Raw genomic sequence first — 20909 nt, 5'->3', positions numbered from 1 at the left:
CAGCACAACTGGACTAAACCAAAGCTAAGAAGTTTCCTGAATACAATCAAACACTTTGAGGGAAAGAGTAGCAGGGGTAGGGGGCTGGGGACCATGCTTTCAGCGGACATCTATGTCAACTGGCAAAACGAAGTTTATTAAGAAAATGTTCTGCATCCTACATTGGTGAGTGGTGTCTGGGGTCTTAAAAGCTTGCAAGCATCCATCTAAGATGCATCAATTGGTCCCAACCACCTGGAGTAAAGGAGAATAATGAACACCAAAGACACAAGCAAAGTATTAGCCCAAAAGACAGAAAGGGCCACATAAACCAGAGACTTCATCAGCCTGAGACCAGAAGCACTAGATGTTGCTCAGCTACCACCAATGACCGCCCTGACAGGGAACACAACAGTCTGGAGGAGCAGGAGAAAGGTGGGATGCAGAACTCAAATTGTGTTAAGAAGACCAGACTTAATGGTCTGACTGAGACTGGAGGAACCCCAGAAAGCATGACCCATGGAGTCTCTATCAGCCCAGAAGTAAAACAATTTCCAAGCCCAACTCTTCAGACAGGGATTGGACTAGACTGTGGGACATAAAGTGGTGCTCGTGAGGAGTGTGTCTCTTGGCTCAGGGACCTGCGAGAGACTGAATGGGTAGCTTCTGTCCACAGGTGACATGGGAAGCCAGAGAGGGTTAGGAGCTGGTTGAAGCGACATGGGGAATCAGGAGGGGAAAGGAGGAGTGTGCTGTCACAGTATGCCGAGAGTAATCAGTGTCAGATAACAATGTTTGTATAAATTTTGGTGTGGGAAAAAATTTAAAAAATTTTTAAAAAAGATAATCTTGGGTAACAAGATTTCTTTGTTTCAAAATGTTCAATCTTACTTCGCTGTTATATTTTTTGAAACACGAATAGCTAATATTAGGCCTTCATAATTTTAAATTAGATTACCTTTTTAAAAGAACATGTTGCATCTGAAAATTTGAAATAAAAAAATTTTCCTTTCTTAGATTTAGTTAATGTACATTGTGCTTAAGATCTCATAATATAATTTTAAAAAGTTTTCTGACTTAGCAAAAAAAACATTATACCATTGTCATGCAGTTGTGAGAATACCGATATTGTACAAATTTCATCAAATGTTATATATCCAAGGCACTTAAAGGACTTATGGCTTAAAGTACTTAACCTGCCTGATACATAGGATAAGTGACTTAATATCTGTAAGCAAAGTTAGGGCACGAGGTAGAGGGATCATAACTGGAAGAATGAATAGATTTCAAAAACATTAATTGCTTCAATGACTTTAAATTGCTTTGTGAAGTACACAACAATTAAATGCTCCAATAACTGATTTAATCAAGAGCATGGCAAAAATTATACATCATACTACAGTATCTGTAGCACAATATTAAAAGGTGGAAAAATCAGCTGCTCTTCAAGTTAAATAACGTTAAAAGACGCCAACTGAAACTACTGAATTTTTCACGACAAAACTTAGGCTATCAAGAAAACGACAGAAGGAATCCAATGGCTATAAAGTCTTAGAAGTATTCTAGTGAGCTCCTCTCTGTCCATTCAAAAGAAGCCAAGATGCTAGGTAGAAAATAGACTACAAGTTGATAGCTATGCATTGACTTTCTAGACTGTACTACAGAGATTACTTTCCGATACATGAGCTACTGTTACTGGGAACTCTGTAATGAAATATATGTGGGAAAATAAGGTTATTAAATCAAAGTAAATTCCATCTGCCTTCCTTCCCACACTCAATTAAGAGCTGTGAGGAGCTCAGAAGGTTCCATTTCCAGGCTGAACCAGAAGGGGGCCTCAAAGCAGTAGACGGAGGTACAGCAACACTTCAGCAGCTAAGCTCTACAGAGGGCCCCCACTGCACACTTGCTGATGCCAACTCTCAAAACTCATCCCTTCCCCACCTTGGCTCAAAGATGATAAATCCCTGTATATTCCGGGCTTAATAAGGTCTCTCAATGCAACCATTTCATTGAAAATAGAATATTCACGACCAGTTAAATTTTAATAAAGATAAACCTCATATTATATTATTTTTCTTTAAGTCTCTATATCACGTCAAGAAAGGAAAAAAAGCCATAGAATGTGTGCATATATGCTTGTGGGGATGGTGGTATTTAAAAGTATATATTTAAATCAGCAAATTTCTAGAGACAAGGAGAGAAAAGGACGACTCATTCCAAACAGCATCCGATACAAAAATTTATATCTAAAGCACACACACGTCACACACGTATGCAGGGTAGCAGTTAACAGCAATGTTTGCTCTATCCATTCAGAAATCTAAGCAAAGACAGTGATATTTATATTTGGTCTAATACAAACAACTGTTGTGGGCAGACGGCTAGATTGGTTCTAAAACAGATGTCTAAGTAAAATTCATTTTTCTAGCTGTACTTGTTTGTGAAAAATGTCAAGTGATGCTTCATTATAAGTTGCCGAATATTGAATCAAACTGCTAACAGCTACCAAATATTGACTATATGTAAGGTCCCTAAAGTAAATAATAGGATGAAAAAATTTAGTCTTAGTTCTGGTGAGGAAGATGGTTGTGAACCCAGCTATAGAAGGCACGGTGCTAAGCATTGCCAAGAGTAGTGCCAAAGGAACATGAAGAACCGAGATTAGTGATCATTTCTAAGTCAATCGGTATCCATCAGCATCTGGCAAAGGTATTATAAAAAGCAAAGAAAATCCAGTTAAATATTTGTTATTATTAATTTTACCACTAATAAAGAACTATTTACAATTTGCTAAAATTCTCCATGTCTCATAATAACAAAAGACAAAAACATCTTCAAATTCTTAATTCTAACACTTAATAAGGTTAATTTGTTTCTGGAAGATCAAATATAAAAAAACAATAAATGTACACCTCCAAATATGCTTAAACACAATCAGTCTGATTTTTTTCTTCCTTCCTCTCTCTTCTTTAAAGGAATGACTAGAAAAATGGAAGAGCAAACTAAGTTTTTATACAATGAAATATGTTTCTTATAATCAAGCTTCAGCAAAGGTATGTGTCCAGGAACTTGAGGTAAAATGGCGATGAGCCATGGGCAGACCTTTGGTCCCACCTGTTGGAGAACATTTTCTCCTGGCATATACTCTCTAACCCAGAAATGGATTTAGAAACTTTGGCACCCAGAGCTGTAGATGAGTCCTTGCAGCCCACCACAGCCTGAATCAAACTGGGCTCAATCTATACTTCTACAAAGGCTAACCACAAAGCAATTCTCAGAAATATTCTACAGGACTGACTGACTCTTGTCTCTCAAACTATAAGATGTTTCAATGTGTACATTGAAGACGTATTGGCCAATATTTCTAATTTCAGTAAATGGATATAGAGCAACTTCTTTATGCTGAGCATTATGTGAGGTATTGCATGAGATAGAAAAGTCTATGGTCTCATGAAGCTAATAATCTAGTTACTTAAAATACTTTCCAATGTTAAGGACTAAATTCTGAAAACATTAGAGGCAAGACTATAAAAAATAACTAACTAAAACCTTTATCTTTATATAATGATAAATTTTGATCTTCCAAACAGTGTCTAACCTTAGAAGTTTGCTTTAAAAAATAGATAAATAAAAAGTATCCCCCCCCCCCCACCCCCAGAACAGCTCTTGTTCATCTTCATTGTCTGGTTCAAGCACCTCTATTATTAAAGGGAAAAACATCATTTTAGTTCCTTTCGCTTTAAACAATATATTTCACATAGAAGTGAATGTATACATGTGTGATCTTTTCTGCTTTGCTCTAATGATTCATTATTATTCAAAATCTAATGAATTCATGTCAGCCTAACTCTAGTTAAAATGACAATGTAGGAAAGTAATGTCTTTCACTTTGTACATATGCCCATAGAAATGAATGATCAGGGAAAAAAAAAGGCCACGGCACTTAACAAAAAAGATCAAATCTCTTTTCTCTTTTGCTAAGGGTATGTTCCTCAAGCAGTTTTCTTCCTATTATCCCCCTTCTACATGCACCAAAACCATCTGATCTTGAATCTTTAAGTCTCGCTCTTTGGTGCTGCATGAATCAGTGAATCCTCCTATTAGAAAGAGAAATCCATGGTACTCAATTATTTTTACTTAATAGGCTTACAGTCAGAATTTTGAGTTAAAAAAAAAATCCAAAACATATTATAACTGGAAATTAACCAAGTCTTTTGGCTAAAGAACAGTAATCCCCAGAGAAACTTCCATTTAAGAGAGACTTCTGAACGAGTGTTTTTTTCTTACTGTATCACGCCAATCTCCCTGATATGTATACACGACTAGTAAACCTCAAGCAGAGATTAAATAATACCCTTTTAACCTAGGGAGTGCTTTAAATAAAACTATAAACTGCCATATAATGAACTGTCTCAACACCAGTAACGCAGAGTCAATAGAAGTCTTCAGATAATCTGAAATTTGGTGTAAACATCAACTTAAAATGTGTTAAGAGTTCAACATAACAGATAAATGTCCAGGTACTAAACATTGGCAATCATTTTCTCCCCTATAAAAACAAGGTCCTGCTACTCCTAAATGATATACAAGAACCCAGTCTCTTTCATTGACACATTAAGTAACATACAAATCTGGGAAACAGGCAAAACATGTAGTACTTTAATACCACAAACTCATTCATTCCTAATGAGATTCTAGCCTTTATGATAGCTCAGAACAAAAGACCTGTAAGTAGTTGGAATTCAAAGTACACCTGAATCTTAGCTCTTTTGATATTTATTTTCTACCCCTTTTGCTTGACTATTAACTGTTTCCCAACCAAACTCTTTCCGAAAGATCTTTTAATAAGGCTCTGAAAAAATTTCATTGTCATTATTACTATCATTATTATTACATGGGGGAAATAACCCAGTGACAGTAATTGTTCAATTTCACAAAATGAATCAGTAGCAGAGCCTGAGAGATAATCTAAGACTCTGATTTAGGACAATCCACTTAATCACAAATAACAAGGGCAAACATAATCTTTTCCAAACCTCACTATACCCTATTCCTTTTTCTCCTTTACAATCATTTTCACAAGGTCATGTCAACTATGTGGATTAACAGACTCTCCTGTGATGTAGCAAAGATAAAATCTGATCCTTAAAATAGCTACTTAGTGGCTACTGTTGCTTTTTCTTTCTCCAAAGCTCTTTGTTTCTTTTAACACTTACCTGATCTGCTCCAGGACAATCTAAAAGCACCTTTTTCTTTCTGTCTTTATTTTATTTTATTTTTTTAATATCTGTCTTTCTATGTATTTCTCTGGTGTGTGAATGTGGGAGGAGGTGCTGAAAAGGAGAAGTATATACACTGATAAATCACGTAGGCTGTCAAGCACTCAGTAGGACTGAACTTTAAGCTACAAAGAGACTTCTTTGGGGCCATTTCTTTTCAAACAGGAATTTTGTGCACATTAGAAAAATAAAATTCTATGAGTTGGAATCGACTCGACGGTAACAGGTTTGGTTTTTGGTTTTAAGTAAAGCAAGAAAGTGTGAAAATGAAAATAGAAAGCAATTAGTCTATTTTATTGACCCTAGTTCAAGAAAATCCAGATTATTCAGACAGACTCTCTGAAATATACAACTGTCACCATGAAGGCATTTCAGAGCAAATTGTGCTGCAATATGCTACTATGATTAAAAGTCATGTAATCTGGGAAACCTCTGTAACAAAAAGAAAAAGGCAAATCAAGTAGGCAAATATCTTTTTAAATACTCTTCTGAAAATAACAGGCTGTAATTGTGTCATAGATATTAAAAGATAGGAATGATTTTCATCTTTACCTAGTATTAAAACATATTTCCATCCATAAGTATTTAATTACATTCAAACAAATACACACATGCTTTAATACCGAGAATTATTTTATGACCCTACATGTCTTTTAAGCCCGAACCCATCATAACATATACTAAGGGTGATCACTTAACACGTAGTTTCTAAACAGTGAACAGATCCTGACACAGCTTTTCTTGTACTCTTGTTTTTTAAATATACAAATATTACCGGACACAAATGAGAGAATAAGGAGTAGCAATGAAGTACACCGTATGTTCCCACTGTAGGCTGAGTCCAGGTCTTTGTTTAAATATTCCAGAGCCACTGGAAGGAAAGCTAAGTATGCATCCATTAAAACACATTTTTACATTATTGCTGGCAAAAGTTATACTTCTGATACGTTCAGTCATATGGATTATTCCTGCTTGCATTTGCTTCCTTAATACAGATCTCATTCAATTCTGGGAACCTGCAGTACAACCACCCTGGATAACAGTCGGTAGCAGGACAATCTGATAAACCAACATAAAAGGGCAGACATGGAAGAAGAATGTAAACTTATTTACTTAGTGAAAGAGTTCTGAAGTAATTCTATAACAATGACAACATTTATGCTTTCTACTAGCTACGCACCTATTCAGGTATCATCCACCTTGTCCTCGATTAGCAGGTTTCCCTCAATTTTGAGATCTCCCCGAACAATTTTAATGCTACAACTCAAAACACTAACCACGCCCTTTCATACCCAGGATCTAGCCACCTTTTGCTTTTTTTCCCTCAAAGTCCAAAACTGTACATTACATCTTTCACCCAAAAGGGTTTGCACCGGCTTCCTAGCCCGAGGTAGAGACTTTTTTAGCTGTGCCTTTACATAACTCCTATAGGTAGAGACTTTCTCACGGGCAGTAAAACCGGGCAGTGTGTGGACGCCTGGAAGAGGCACCCACGCTTACCTCCCACACACCTGCAACCCCTGGCGGGATGCTGGAGCTGATGCTCCCAGGACCGCGCTCCGTTCCTGCTCTTGCTCCAGCTCCTGTCTCGTCTCTCCCGGCAAACTACAGTCCAGGCGACGCTTTCAGCTTCTACAAGGACCCAAACTCCGCCTCCCCCTCCTCTAGTTGGCTAATTCGCCAGCTGTTGCGCCTCCCCCTGCTGTTCCGCAGCTGCTGGGGCCGTAGGCGGCGGGAAGCTGTTGCCCGGGTACCTTCCCGCTCTGCTCCTGCACTTCTGCAGCTGTTCTGCCGCTGCCTGTCCCTGGAGACCGTTGTCCCCTCACTCTGTGGCCTCACACCTGGCGCTGCCTGCAGGCTTCCGCAAGCGCCTCCTAAGGGAGCCGGAGCTCAGTCTATCCAGCCTCGACCCGCGGGTCCGACAGCCCAGAGTGCCTGTATCTCGGCTCCTCTCGCGAAAGCTGCTCCTCCAGCCGGGGCGCGTCTCCACACCGCGCCCTCCCTCGGCCCCGATGACTTCCCCGGGGCTCCCTCTCAGCCCTCGCCGCAGACCCTTCCAACCAGTCCCACGTTCCCCACGTTGGGCCCCTCCCTCCCTTCCTTCCTTCCTTCCTTCCTTCCTTTCTCTGCTCTGCTAGCCCGCCCCCACAATGGGTGAGTCGCCTGCGGGGCCAACACTGCACCCTGATTGGCGCAGGTGAGAGCTGACCCCGCCCTTCCCCTGCTTTCCGTGTACCCTCTCTCTTCATCTCACCTCCTCCTGCAAAAGCAGGGAACTCTTCAACTATTGGCTAAAAGTGTCCCCACCCATCGTCTTAGGCTCCTCCGCACGGCCTGCCGGGAAATGTAGTCGTCTGAGTTCAGGAATTGCCGGCAAGGACAGCAGGTGGGACTACGAGTCCCCATACGCCCTTGCACGACTCCGGCTGGGCAGGATTCCGGACAACGCCTGGTTCCTCTCGGGTCCTTCCGGCGTCGCCGGAGTGAATTGATCTGGGAGTTGAAGAGGGCTCCAAAGGTGGCAAGTGGAGTTAGTGCTTCAGTTGCCGGTAAAGTGTGGCTGTTCTGTCTCACTCCCCGTATGTCTGAGCAGAGCAGAAGAGGTCTGGGTCACACAGAGTTCGGGGCTGAGGCACTCGGGCTTGGCTCTGCCAGGCGGAGCGGATGGGGCTGGGAGTGGGGCCCTATGGGCGTAAATGAGGTTAACCTACGCGAGTGGCGTAAAGCAGGTTTGTAAATGCCGCCTGCCGGGCTGGGGCCTGGGCGCCTCCAGGAAGTCTCCTCGAGGTGCGGGCGGGAGGGGAAGGGCGAGGTTGGCCTCTGGTGTCCCGGGAGAGGGCGGATGTGTTTGGGGTGGGGTCCTCTGAAGGTGGCTTGAGGCGGGGAGATGAGGCTGCTATATCCCCCGTTTTGGAAGTAAGGGAGGAGTGGAGGAAGGAAGGGGTGCTTGGGAGGCTGCTCTTAGGCGTGACTCGGGTTATGCTCTTTGAGAGAAGAGACCTGTATGAAGGGTCAAAGGTTGACAGGGATCTACGGATTCAGTTCCAGTTTCTTGATGTGGCTTCGCTAAGGAGCAATTTTGCGCTGAGTAGAAAAGCTTGACCCTCTCCTGTAAAATACCTAAGATGTTTTTATCCTTTTACTGTTTTCAAAGCACTTTCACGTCGTGCTGCTCCTGAAGAAACTGAGGCAATAAATGACGTACCCAAGGTCACACACGTAGGGACAGATCTTCTGAATCTTGTCCAGTTCTAGTCCAGCTTCTGAGTCAGAGCTGCCTCTCAAGAAAGAAAGAGTAGGGAGGTTGGTTGCGTTTTTTTAAAAGGGTGGAGGGTGAGGAAGTTGCAAAGTAATGTATTTTATTTATTTCTAAGAAGCCATTTGTGAAGTGAAGAGTTGTTTATTTTGAGCTGAGGTGAAATTCCTCAATCCAGAGGAAAGGCCCACTCTGACGTTTGAGAAAAATCTAAAAAAAAATCAGTTTGAACTTACATATTTTTCTTTTATAAGTGTATTAAATGATAGCTTGTATTACTACATTCTATTTTAAAGGGTAGATAGGAAATATGAGAATGTCAAGTAAGCAGTATATCCCGTCCTAGTTATAAGAATATTCCTTTCATTCCTTATTTTAGGACTATTTTTATTCTCGTTTTGTAGAACTGAGGACAGTGGGATTGGAATTCTTTCACAGAACTTACTGTACAGTTTTTTTTCAAATAAGGTAGTATTAAGAGAGTTTAGTGTGCTCAGTACTAGAAAAGGAGATATGTTTCATTTCACGGAGGTAACATCAAATTTCCTGCTTGGGATTTTTGTATTCTTATTTTCTTGACTCCGGAATGTGTCTGTGTGTGTCTTTAAATAGTAAAATCAGGATCTAATATATTTTTTTATGAGTTTTCTTTTAATTTATCCTTATTTTACATTAGAGAATTAAAAAAAAACCGGATGCTTATGTTTCATATTGAGCAGAAAGCAGTGTGCTTGTTCCAGTCTTCCCAATGCAAACTCACTGCCATCGATTCTGACTCATTGCAACACTATAGAACAGAGTAGAACTGCACCATAGGGTTTCCAAGGCTGTAAATCTTTAGGGGAGCAGCTGGTGGGCTCAAAGTGCAGACCTTTCAATTAGCAGCCAAATGCTTTAACCACTGCGCCACCAGGGCTCCTTTGTTCCAGCCTTACACCCTATAATTGTTGTTATGACCAGTTGTAGCTCATGAATATTATTATCGAATAGTTTTTTAATACGACGTTAGGATTAAGTTAATTGACATCAACATTTCTTTGTAATAAGTTTATCCAATAACTACATACCTACTTATAGTCAGTAGGTAATTAGTCGTGGCTTGGTTTTTTTTAATAAGTTGACCATTGAAATACGCAGAATTTCGAATTCACTCTGCAGTTTATTATTAACAATGTATTATATTCCCGTATGTTTGAAATTAAGATGATCTAGAAGTTAATATGACCTTTAAAATAGGAACGAGTTATTATGCTACAGAATGAAGTAAAATCCAGAATAATGTACCACCTAGAGTAATGTAGTACACAGGGAAGGAAGACCCAACTAAACAAATGGAAAACTATCTGGGGAAACTGACTTTGTGCTATATATTAGAAAGGTAGTTTAAGTAGACCATAAACTGAACATGAGTCAGTGATTGTAAAGCAAGTGTGTTAATGTATTTTCTAGATGGCAGAAATGGCGTTTGCTTTTTGTTGGGGGAGGTGGGAAGTGATTCTGACTTTTTATGAAGTTGTGGAAAGAGCTTTTGAATAAGTCAGGAAAACTTGATAATAAGTTCAATGAAATTAAGTATAATGTAGTTTGTATATTTCAGTGTATGTTAGCTTTGGCCTCAGTTTGATTCTACCACTTTGTCTTCTCTTTATCTTTAAGGTTGATTATAGTTTTGATATTTTTTATCTATGCTGGAGTGGTACAAACCAAAAAAACCAAACCCGTTGCCATCGAGTTGATTCTGACTCATAGTGACCCTACAGGACAGAGTAGAACTGCCCCATAGGGTTTCCAAGGAGCACCTGGTGGATTTGAACTGCTGACCTTTTGGTTAGCAGCCGAAGCTCTTAATCACTATGCCACCAGGGTTTCCTGCAATGATGCAGTAATGTTTTATTGTATTTGTCATCCTTTCAAGTCATATTCTGGAGTACTGTGGTCATTTTGGACCTCTGCACATTGGATAATTTAGGGTTCACAGAGTGATGTGTTCAATGGTATTTTTTTTTATAGTAGTTTACAATTTACAGTGTACTGACACACATTTGCTATCATTTTGGGCTTTGTGTCAGCTTTTGGCCATTATCTCTCACACAGTGTAGGTTGTTTTCCATTTACACATCTTATTTTTTCTCTAGCTAGAATATAGGGATATAAGGCCTGTAAGAACAGATAATTTATCATACTCTCAGTAGGTAGAATAATTGAGTACTTGTTTTAGAAAAGAATGAACAGGCTCAGTTTGATTAAGTGACTTGCCCATGGTCATGTAACTAGCAACTGGTTAGGACCAAGGCATAATCTAGGTCTTCTGACTCCACATCTTTAGTGCTGTGGAATAAAGACTCATTTTCCTTAGACTATTTTTCTCATGGGAGAAAAAGACTTAAAGTGACTTAAATATTCAAGTACTATTAATTACCCTCCTGCTCTGTTTAATGGTGATAATCTGTCTTCTGTCTCCTCTCTGTTCTTATCCCCAGTCTTTCTCGTTTACTACACCTTATTTACTACGTACATAAGCTTCTTCTTGACTCAGGGCCTTTGTACGTGTTCCATCTCCCTGGACCACTACTGTCAGGGTTCGTCCTCCCCCCAGAATCTGGCCAGCTCCTAATTAAGTCTCATCTTAAATGTCATTCCTCAGGGGAGCCTTCCCTGATCTTTGACCCCTTATCCCTGAAGCTATATCTTCACCGTACTTAGTAGTTCTCCTTTGTAACATTCATCACAATAGTAGCTTAATTATTTGTGTATTTAAATGTCTTTCTCCACCACTAGACTGTAAGCTCTTTGAGCAGGACCCTCTAGCTTGGCTGCTAACCAAAAGGTCGGCAGTTCAAATCGACCAGCTGCTCTTTGGAAACCCTGTGAAGCAGTTCTACTCTGCCTTATAGAGTCGCTATGAGTCAGAATCGACTCGATGGCAGTGGGCTTTCTCAGTTATTGTCTTACTCCACTACTTACCACAGTACCTAGCACAAAGTAAGTCCTCAGTAAATATTTGCTGAATGAATGAATGTGTGCGTCAGAACCGAAATACACAAATGCAGAGATGAATAAAACATACATGCTTTGCACCCCCAAGGAGGATTGAAGGAACTGTCAGAGGAACTTTAACTTGGGAAATTCAGGTTAGACACAAAGGAATTATCGATAGAAGTTTTACACAAACCACAGAGTGATGTTTATTCTTTCTTGAAGGTCTCTAAAGTCAGGATAGATAGCTTTTATGTGGAAATGATAAAGGAATCATTTTCCATTACAGTGAAATTTTTGTATTTCAGCATTTTGGAGACCTTATTACTAGCCTGCTTTTTGCAAGCAACATTTATTATAACAAAAGAATGTAGACATGGAAGGAATTAACTTATTTTTTTTTGGAAAAGCAAATATGTCAGTTTGAGGACTAAGGTGCACCTGACCCAAGCCATGGTATTTTCTTTTTTATTTTTTTTAAATTGTACTTTAGATGGTTTACAGAGCAAGTTAGTTTCTCATTAAACAATTAATGCACATATTGTGACATTGGTTGTTAGCCCCACAGCATGTCAACACTCTCTCCTTCTCGACCTTGGGTTCCTTGTTACCAACTTTCCTATCCCCTCCTGCCTTCTTGTCCTTGCCCTGGGCTGGTGTGCCCATTTTGTTTTATGAGCCTGTCTAATCTTTGGCTGAAGGGTAAACCTCAAGAGTGACTTCAGTACTAAGTTAAAAGGGTGTCTGGGGCCATACTCTCGGAGTTTCTCCAGTTGCTGTCAGACCAGTAAGTCTGGTCTTTTTTTGTTAGAATTTTGTTCTACATTTTTTTCTCCAGCTCTGTCCAGGACCCTCTATTGTGATCCCTGTCAGAGCAGTCAGTGGTGGTGGCCAGGCACCATCTAGTTGTGCTGGACTCGGTCTGGTGGAGGCTGTAGTAGTTGTGGTCCATTAGTCCTTTGGACTAATCTTTCACTTATGTCTTTGGTTTTCTTCATTCTCCCTTGCTCCAGATGGGTAGGACCAGTGGAGAGTGGAGTATTTTATCTTAGATGGCCACTCACGAGCTTTTAAGACCCGAGATGCTACTCACCAAAGTAACATGCAGAACATTTTCTTTATAAACTATGTTATACCAATTGAGCTAAATGTCCCCTGAGAGAGGGAACTAACTTTTAATGAACTATATTTTTTCCTGATAGTATTTAATCCTCAAAACAATTATCTCAAGTAGGTAGTATTAGCACCATTTTATAGCTTAGGACACTAAGGCTCGGGGAAGTTAAATTAAATTGCTAGTCTCCGGGTAGTAGAGGTTGGAGCCAGGGTTTGAATCTGGATCTGTCTGCAAATTCTATGCTTTTTCTTTTTGGTTTTGTTTTTTAAGATGTCATCTGCCAGTGAAGTTTACCTTTAATCTCATCTACTTTAGGCAAAGTGACTTTGTAAAATTGAGCAGTGGTTGTTTCAAAAGAGCTTAGATTTTGGGCTTCTTGAAAATTCTTGTAATATTTCAGTGGATCTTAAGATGATATTTTATTTGTTCTAGACCTAGATACTTATGAGAGTAAAAAGATCATATTTTAAAAACAAACTGAATTTTAGGGATAAATTATGTTAGATTTTGGTTCTTAAAAAACAAAAACAAAAACAATTCCCCAGTCCTTCATAGTACTGCAGAAATGCCATGGAATTAATTCACAGCTTTGAGTTGCTTTAGCCTTATGTATGTCATACTATATGATTACAGTGGATTTACCAAATCGCTCTCTCAAAAGATAATGTCAAAAAGTGGTTCCTGATATTTGGCTTTAAAATTTGATAGTGCATCCAGTTTTTGTTATAATGTATTTTATGTTATATATTCTTTGCTAAGTCCTAAACTAACTTCTTTTAAGTCAGCCCTGATGTTATTTGAATCTTTCATAAAAAATTTATATTTAACCTAGCATATGTGTAGAATATGGAGCCCTGGTGGAGCAGTGGTTAAGAGCTCAGCAGCTAACCAAAAGGTCGGCAGTTAGAATCCACCAGCTGCTCCTTGGAAACCCTGTGGGGCAGTTCTACTCTGGAGACTACAGCCAAAGTACTGCTTATATATTGTTGGACTATTAAGGCTCTGAGGCTCTGGTGGCGCAGTGATTAAGAGCTTGGCTGCTAACAAAAGGTCACCAGTTCAAATCCACCAGGCGCTCCTTGGAAACCATATGGGGCAGTTCTGCTCTGTCCTGTAGGGTCGTTATGAGTCGGAATCAACTTGACAGCAGTGGGTATTAAGGCTATTATGGTAGGTAATGTTACTGAGAATTTGAAGCCAAGTCTATGGTAATTTTTTCTCTGCAATACAAACTGTAAAAACTATTTTAAAGTCAAGTATTATGATTGTATATATTATTGCATTTGAAATGTTATATTAAATTGCAGGCTTAGACACTTACGTTTTATGACTGTAGATACACACGCACACACACAAAAAAAAACCCAAACCCGTTGCTGTCGAGTTGAACTGCCCCATAGGGTTTCCAAGGAGCACCTGGTGGATTCAAACTGCCAACCTTTTGGTTAGCAACCATAGCTCTTAACCACTACACCACCAGGGTTTCCAACATAGACACACAGTGTTAAAAGTCAAAACACCTTTATTGCTACATTTGGAAATAATTTTTTTGCAGAAAGATAAAAAATGGAGTTTGATAGTTCATTTTTGTCTGCATGAAGATGAAAAATTCAGTATTCTTATTTTAGCTACAAAATTTAATTGCATCTTGGATGTATTGTAATGCTACAGTCTTATTTTTCATGGTTAAACACCATGGCGTGGTTAATCCTTTTTTTAACTGCCAAAAAGTGATCTGAACTTATTGACTCTCATTCTTCCGAGTTGCCAGAATCATGTGTTACCTATAGGGTTTTTTTTTTGAGGATTTTATTAGAAAGCTTAAAATAATTGGATGCCAGAAGTAGAATATATTAAATGGTAGACACTGCTGTTTAATGAGTAAGGCCAGTCCCTTGGAAATAAGTTTACCAGAGGTAAATCTAAATTGCATAATATTGATACCTTGGCTCATTTACTTATCAAACATTTGTTGAGGATCTATTATGTATCTATTCCGCTTTGGAATGAGCTGGGATATAATATAAGAGTCAACATTTATTGAGCAGTAACTAAGTGCCAAGCATTGTGCTGAGCATTTTATGTGATTTCATATAATCCATGCAACAACCCTGGTGAGATAGAGGTGCTATTATCTCCATATTGTAGATGAGGGAAACTAAAATACAGCCAGGTTAAGTAACTTGCCCATGGTCACAGAAATAGTTATTGCTTGGAGTTAGGATTTGAATCCAGGCTGGCTGACTCGAGACCATGTTTTTAACCATTGCAGTAAAAACTATGTTAGTGTATATACATGTCTGTTGTCTTCACTGCACACGCAAACAGGCTTGCCTCAAACTTCCAGGAAGCCATTAGACTTCTAGGAATGAGACACATACACCCATTGGCATCAGCCATTCATGGATGCTATGTTCATCTGTGATTGAGCCGGACACATGAGACACACAGTGTTGGCAAAGTAAAAGCCATTGTTATTATTTATAGAAAGCAAACATTAAAGAATAGCAAATTCCCAAAGGAGAACACTTACCCTTCCCCAAATTACCCATGTCCTCTTTTGTTGCTGGACAGGTGCACTGTGGTTCAGGTCAGATGCTTTGTTCACGTCACTGCTGCCTCTGGCTACCACCATGCTGCTTGGGGGACCTACATAGCTCCTGAGGCTTCTGCTCTGCTGCTGGGCCTTGCTGGGCCTTGCTGCCTGCTGGAAGACCCCCATGCAGAATCTCCTGAACCTCTGCGGTTAGCTCCCGCCATGCTACCTGGGCTCCCGCTCTCCAGGAGGGGGATGCGTGCAACCTCTGTACAGGGCACACTCAGGCCTTGCTTACCCTGCACAGGCAAGTGGTACAGCTGCTGTTTTAACTCTGCCAGCAAGCCCCCTGCCTGAAGGCACTCAGCTCTTGCTCTGTGGGCCAGTAAGCCCACCACTGCCATCTCTCACTGTCTTCAGTGTTTGTTCTTTCTTCTGGGTCTAGGAAGTTCTCAGCACAGGGACCCTGGGTCCTTGGTCTAAAGGACACACTCTGCTCCAGAAGCATCTTCTTGATGGTAATGAGGTGCCCCTGTACCTCTGCATGATTGGCTCTTTCAAGCTTAGTAGGATGGCTGGCCAATCCCCCTGGTAGGCCACAGACACCTTATTTACATAGTCACTGTCCATTCCCTGCAAGGGTTTTACACACTTTATTTGCGTATCCCCAGCCAGTCATTATGTGGGAGTTAAGACACCATGGCTAGAGAGGCCATATAAAAGCAATTCCCTGCACCACAGTTAGTGATAAAACCTCACTGGAGGACAGTTGGAGTTGCAATTACGGAAAAGTTGTATCTTAGGTGCTAAGGTCAATGTGGCAGGTAAAAGTTACTTATATTCAGACTTACTCTAAAAAAAAAACCCTTAGGAAGTTATCACATTGGAGACTAACATAACTTGAGCACAGCCAGTTTTTCTCTAGAATTGGAGTTGATTACTTTTCGTTTTGGTGGTAGGCGAAGTATTTGGCTTCGGAGACCGTGTTGGAAGAGAAATATGTATATTAACAATACAAGGATTATAATCATTGTGGCGAGCTGCTCGTTGTGAGAGGCACCGTGGTGCTAAGTCTGATGGCAAGAGTAGGAGATCCATGTTTGTTATCACTCATTCTAGGGTTTATGCTTATGGAATGGAATTATTAACATCTACATATTTTAATAGTTTTCTTTGAATTGAACTTGTGTAGGATAAGTGTATGTATAATGTGATGCAAGTACATCCCATGGAGTTATGCAGAGTGGCAGCTTGATGTGTCACTCTTTCTTTTCCGTCTCTCTTACCTGCAAGACTGCACACTTCTCAAGGGTGTGGATTATGTCTGACTTTTCATCACCATATCTCCAGCTGATTCTGTCGCTCACTTAGACTGACTATGAAGAGTACTATGCTAGGTACTAGGGAGTAGAGAAATGAATAAAACTTCTCTTTAGAGAGTTTATAGTTTAGTGGGTAGAAGGGGAAGGTGTCTTAGTCACCTAGTGCTGTCATGACAAAATATGCTGCAAGTGGTTGGCTTTAAAGAACAGGACTTTATTTTCTTACAGTTTTGGAGGCTAGAAATCCAAATCATGGCATCCTTGTCAGAAGCCAAGGAGTTCCTTGGCATTCCTTGGAGTCTGTCTTCTGTGTGCATCTCTGTCTGTTCTGCTTTTCTCATAACTCAGAAGTGATTGGGTTTAGGACCCACCCTACTCTGGCATGACCTCATTAAATTAACAGAAGAAGACCCCTGTTTTCAAACAGATTCACATCCGCAGGTACAGGGGCCAAGAGTTCAGTATATATTTTGGGGGGACACGTAATTCAATCCATAACAGAAGGGGATGGAAAGAATATTATATTCTAAAGGCACTTAGCCTTTATAATATATTAAGTACTTTCGTATGTGTTATTTCATTAATAATTTTAGCCCAGAGCTGATTTTCATGTTGCTGTTGAGTCGTTTCCAACTCATGCTGGCTCCATGTGTTACAGAGTAGAATTACTCTACATGGTTTTCTTGTCTGTAATTTTTATGGAAGCAGATCTCCAGGTCTTTGTTTTGCGGTGCCACTCAGTGGGTTTGAACTGCCAGCCTTTAGGTTAGCAGTTGAGCGTGAACTGTTTTTGCCACCCAGGGACCTTGGGAGGGAAAAATGATAGTTTTTGTAGCTATCTGGTCATTGGTGCTGAAATATGCCTCCCTACGTTATTCAGTCATCCTGTCGTACTTCAGATTGAAGTGGAACACCAACTGAGGTTGAAATTAAGAATTGACAACACCTCTGTTGCCTTCGCAGACTCACAGAAGGTTGCTACAACAGCGGCCAGTTGGGAGTGTTAAACAAGTTGGTCCTGGCCTTTAGGCTGAAATGCTCTTTAACACCAGTCCAGATTGTTACAAGGCTTTCCAGAAGATTTTGACTAATGCTGTGGTTTTTTACTCAAAAGTAGAACTACGTGGATGCCTTTATCCATATTAAAATTGGCATTTTGTCAATATATTGTCAAAATTTTAGAGATTTCTGAGGTCCTAACTTAATTTTGGTGGGCTTCCTTGAATTGGGTTACATTTTTGCAAGGATCAGTACAGTGAGAACTTTTGGTAATATAAGCATATACCATTCTAACCCCGTCATTTCTTCTTGTGACTAATAGCCTTTATATTTGAGATCAGTCGGGAGCTAAAGGTAAGGTTAAATGGTATCATCAAGCTAGAACCTTGGCCTCATTAGCACCTGGTGTTATACAAATGAGCTGAAGAGTCAATTTGTTATCTGGGATAATAATTTTGTCAACATTTCAGTGCTTTGTGGCAGTGTTTTGGTGCTAATAAATTTCGTAAGATAAAGAAAATACACATTGCTTACTGTGGAGGACCTTAGCCAAATTAAGGGTCAATAGGTTAAGTAGAAGGAATGCTGGTGGCGCGGTGGTTAAGCCTTCGACTGCTAATCAAAAGATCTGCTGTTCAAACTCACTAGCCACTCCACGGGAGAAAGATGTGGCAGCCTGCTCCCATAAAGATTACAGCCTTGGAAACCCTATGGGGCAGTTCTGCCCTGTCCTTTAGGGTCACTGTGAGTTGGAATCCACTCAACAGCATACAACAACAACAGGTATCTAAGAAAAGTGATGCAGAGGAAGTAGATAGGACTCATGTGGTACAGCCCCCTTAAATTGTACTTTCAAGCATAGAGAACCTAGGTGAAATATGCAGGCTTAAGCTTAGTGGGCTTTCTAAGGGATTTTAAAAGAAAGCTTTAACATTATGTTGGAGATACTAAAACAGGAAATCACAAGTATGAATAAAATGGAAATAAAAAAGGATGTACCTCCTTTAAACACTAACCAACTACTCAGTCATTATTTGATTTATGAGCTACTAAATTGTGAACTTTCTGGATAAACAATAATGTAATCAAAGGGACAGATTGTTTCCTGCTTTGCAACAAATGTTTTTGTTTAAATTTTGTTCAGATCAGGGTTTAGAAAACTTCAGCTATTGGAATAGGAAAAAAAATGAGATAGTCACATCTAAAGAAATGTTTATTTTTCCCCCTTAACCAGTTTTTGAGAAATATCTTAGAAGTTAGTTGCTGTTATATTGTTGTTGTTTCCATTTCCCATCAACTAATTTGGAGGTAATCTCTTCAATTCTCTTGTCAACTTTTGATTATCTTGTATAGGTTTTTGCCTTTTATGAAGTATCTAGAGGTCTCTGATCACATCTCGGTTTTTTTTTCTACCTACTTCTGGACCACAGCTTCCTTTATTAAGTTGATCTATATACATTAAGAGAATAAAACGTAATTTTAATATAAAAAACCCATTGCCATCGAGTCGATTCTGATTCATAGCGACCGTATAGGGCAGAGTATAACTGCCCCATTGGGTTTCCAAGGAGTGTCTGGTGGATTTGAACTGCCAACCTTTTGGTTAGCAGCCATAGAACTTAACCACTACACCACCAGGGTTTCCAATTTTAATATAGAGTAGGGAAATGGTTTTAGAATGCATGTGATGACCAAATTCTTTCACGCATTCCAAAACTAAGTGGTTTGTTTTGGATGACCTATGTAAGTTTCTTCTGGTGGCTGAGAGGATTTGTTTATACCTCAAGTTTGGCAAATGGAGGAGAAAGGGTGAATATAATACTATGTAAATGACCTTTAAAGTTCCTGGTGGTGCAAGTGGTTTGCAATTAGTTGCCACCCTAAAGGTTGGTGGTTTGAACCACCCAGTGGCTCCACGGGAGAAAGACCTGTTGATCTGCTTCTGTAAACATTATAGCCAAGAAAACTCTATGGAGCAGTTCTACCGTGTGACAAGTGCAGTTCCCATAAGTTGGAATGGACTTGACGCAGCGGGTTTGTTTTGGTTTTTTGAAGTGGCTTTTATGATGTTGCAATATCAGTATCAGACTATCATTGTGCATGCTGTGCAGGGCAGGAACTAGGGTGAGGCAAGTGAGGCACCGAGGGTGCAAAATTTAGGAGGCTCTCACTCTGTGTTGTTCAAGTATAGAGCTAAATTTTGCACCCTAGATGTCTGGTTTACCTTACTCTAGTTCCAGCCGTGATTCTATGTTGTTAGTTGCCATAGAGTCGATCTGACTCAGGGCAAATCCAAGGATACAGAGCAGAGCTGCTCCGTAGGGTTTTCAAGGCTGTGACCTTTTGGAAGCAGATCACCAGGCCTGTCTTTCGAGGTGCTTCTGGGTGGGTTCGAACCAACTACCTTTTAGCTAATAGTCGAGCACTTAACTGTGCCACCCAGGGACTCCAGGATGACGTACTAGATTTATAGAATTTTGGATAAAATATCAATAACTAGTAATGTAAATTGAGTGCATATTGTGTGCCAGCCACTGTGTTGAGTGTTTTATGTGCATTTAGTTCTCTTAACCATCCTGTCAAGTGAGTACTTCAATCAGTATTCACATAGTGTCTCACTGAGCTTAGAAAGAGAGATGAAATAATTTAACTGGTATCACCTAGGTGAGCAAAATTTTAAACCTGGGTCTTTCTGTTTCAGATCTCTACTACTCTCTACCATCTACTTGTTTGTAAAAAAAACTTCACATTTTCTGCATTTTATAGATTACTATATTAAGAAAGAGTACTCCCCAAAATATGTAACTGTATATATGGACATGATGCAGTTAACTTTTTTTTTTAATTGTGGAAATTTAAATTTATTTTATTTTTTATTGTAGTTTAAGTGAAAGTTTACATTTCTAGTCAGTCTCTCACTCAAAAATTTATGCATGCATTGTTATGTGACCCTAATTGCTCTCCCTGTACTGTGATAGCACACTCCTCCTTTCCACCCCTGATTTCCCATGTCCATTCAACCAGCTCCTAACCCTCTCTGTCTTCTCATCTCACCTCTGGACAGAAGCTGCCCATTTAGTCTCATGTATCTACTTGAGCTAAGAAATACACTCGTCACGAGTATCATTTTATGTCCCACAGTCCAGTCCAATCTTTATCTGAAGAGTTGGCCTTGGGAATTGTTTTAGTTCTGGGTTGACAGAGACTCTGGGGGTCGTGCTTTTTGGGGTTCCCCCAGTCACAGTCAGACCATTAAGTCTGGTCTTTTTACTAGAATTTGAGTTCCGTATCCCATTTTTCTCCTGCTCCATCAGGGACTCTCTGTTGTGTTCCCTGTCAGGGTGGTCATTGGTGGTAGCTGGGCACCATGTAGTTCTTCTGGTCTCAGGCTGATGAAGTCTCTTTCTGTCTCTTGGGCTACTACTTTCCTTGTGTCTTTGGT

General features: G+C 40.0%; 2 protein-coding genes across 5 annotated transcripts in view; one reads left to right on the top strand and one right to left on the bottom strand.

Annotated features, from left to right (window-relative positions):
- SERPINI1 (serpin family I member 1) overlaps positions 1–6947 on the bottom strand; it is an 87629-nt gene extending 80682 nt beyond the window's left edge. Inside the window, exon 1 of one of the 3 annotated variants that reach the window (XM_004383437.1) lies at positions 6762–6947. The gene's annotated coding sequence lies outside the window, so the exon portion shown is untranslated. Of the gene's footprint in view, positions 1–6441; positions 6516–6761 lie in introns of those variants that run through there. The other 2 variants (XM_023737878.1, XM_023737877.1) reach the window with 2 other exon arrangements.
- Positions 6948–7684: 737 nt separating this feature from the next.
- The window catches only part of PDCD10 (programmed cell death 10), a 60360-nt gene continuing 47135 nt past the window's right edge, over positions 7685–20909 (top strand). The window contains exon 1 of one of the 2 annotated variants that reach the window (XM_004383436.2): positions 7685–7810. The gene's annotated coding sequence lies outside the window, so the exon portion shown is untranslated. The remainder of the gene's footprint in view (positions 7811–20909) is intronic. The other variant, XM_023737876.1, reaches the window with a different exon arrangement.

The sequence above is a fragment of the Trichechus manatus genome, unplaced genomic scaffold, assembly GCF_000243295.1.
Source record: "Trichechus manatus latirostris isolate Lorelei unplaced genomic scaffold, TriManLat1.0 scaffold00110, whole genome shotgun sequence".
Taxonomy (NCBI): Eukaryota; Metazoa; Chordata; class Mammalia; order Sirenia; family Trichechidae; genus Trichechus; species Trichechus manatus.
This window is presented reverse-complemented; position numbering and strand designations above follow the sequence as displayed.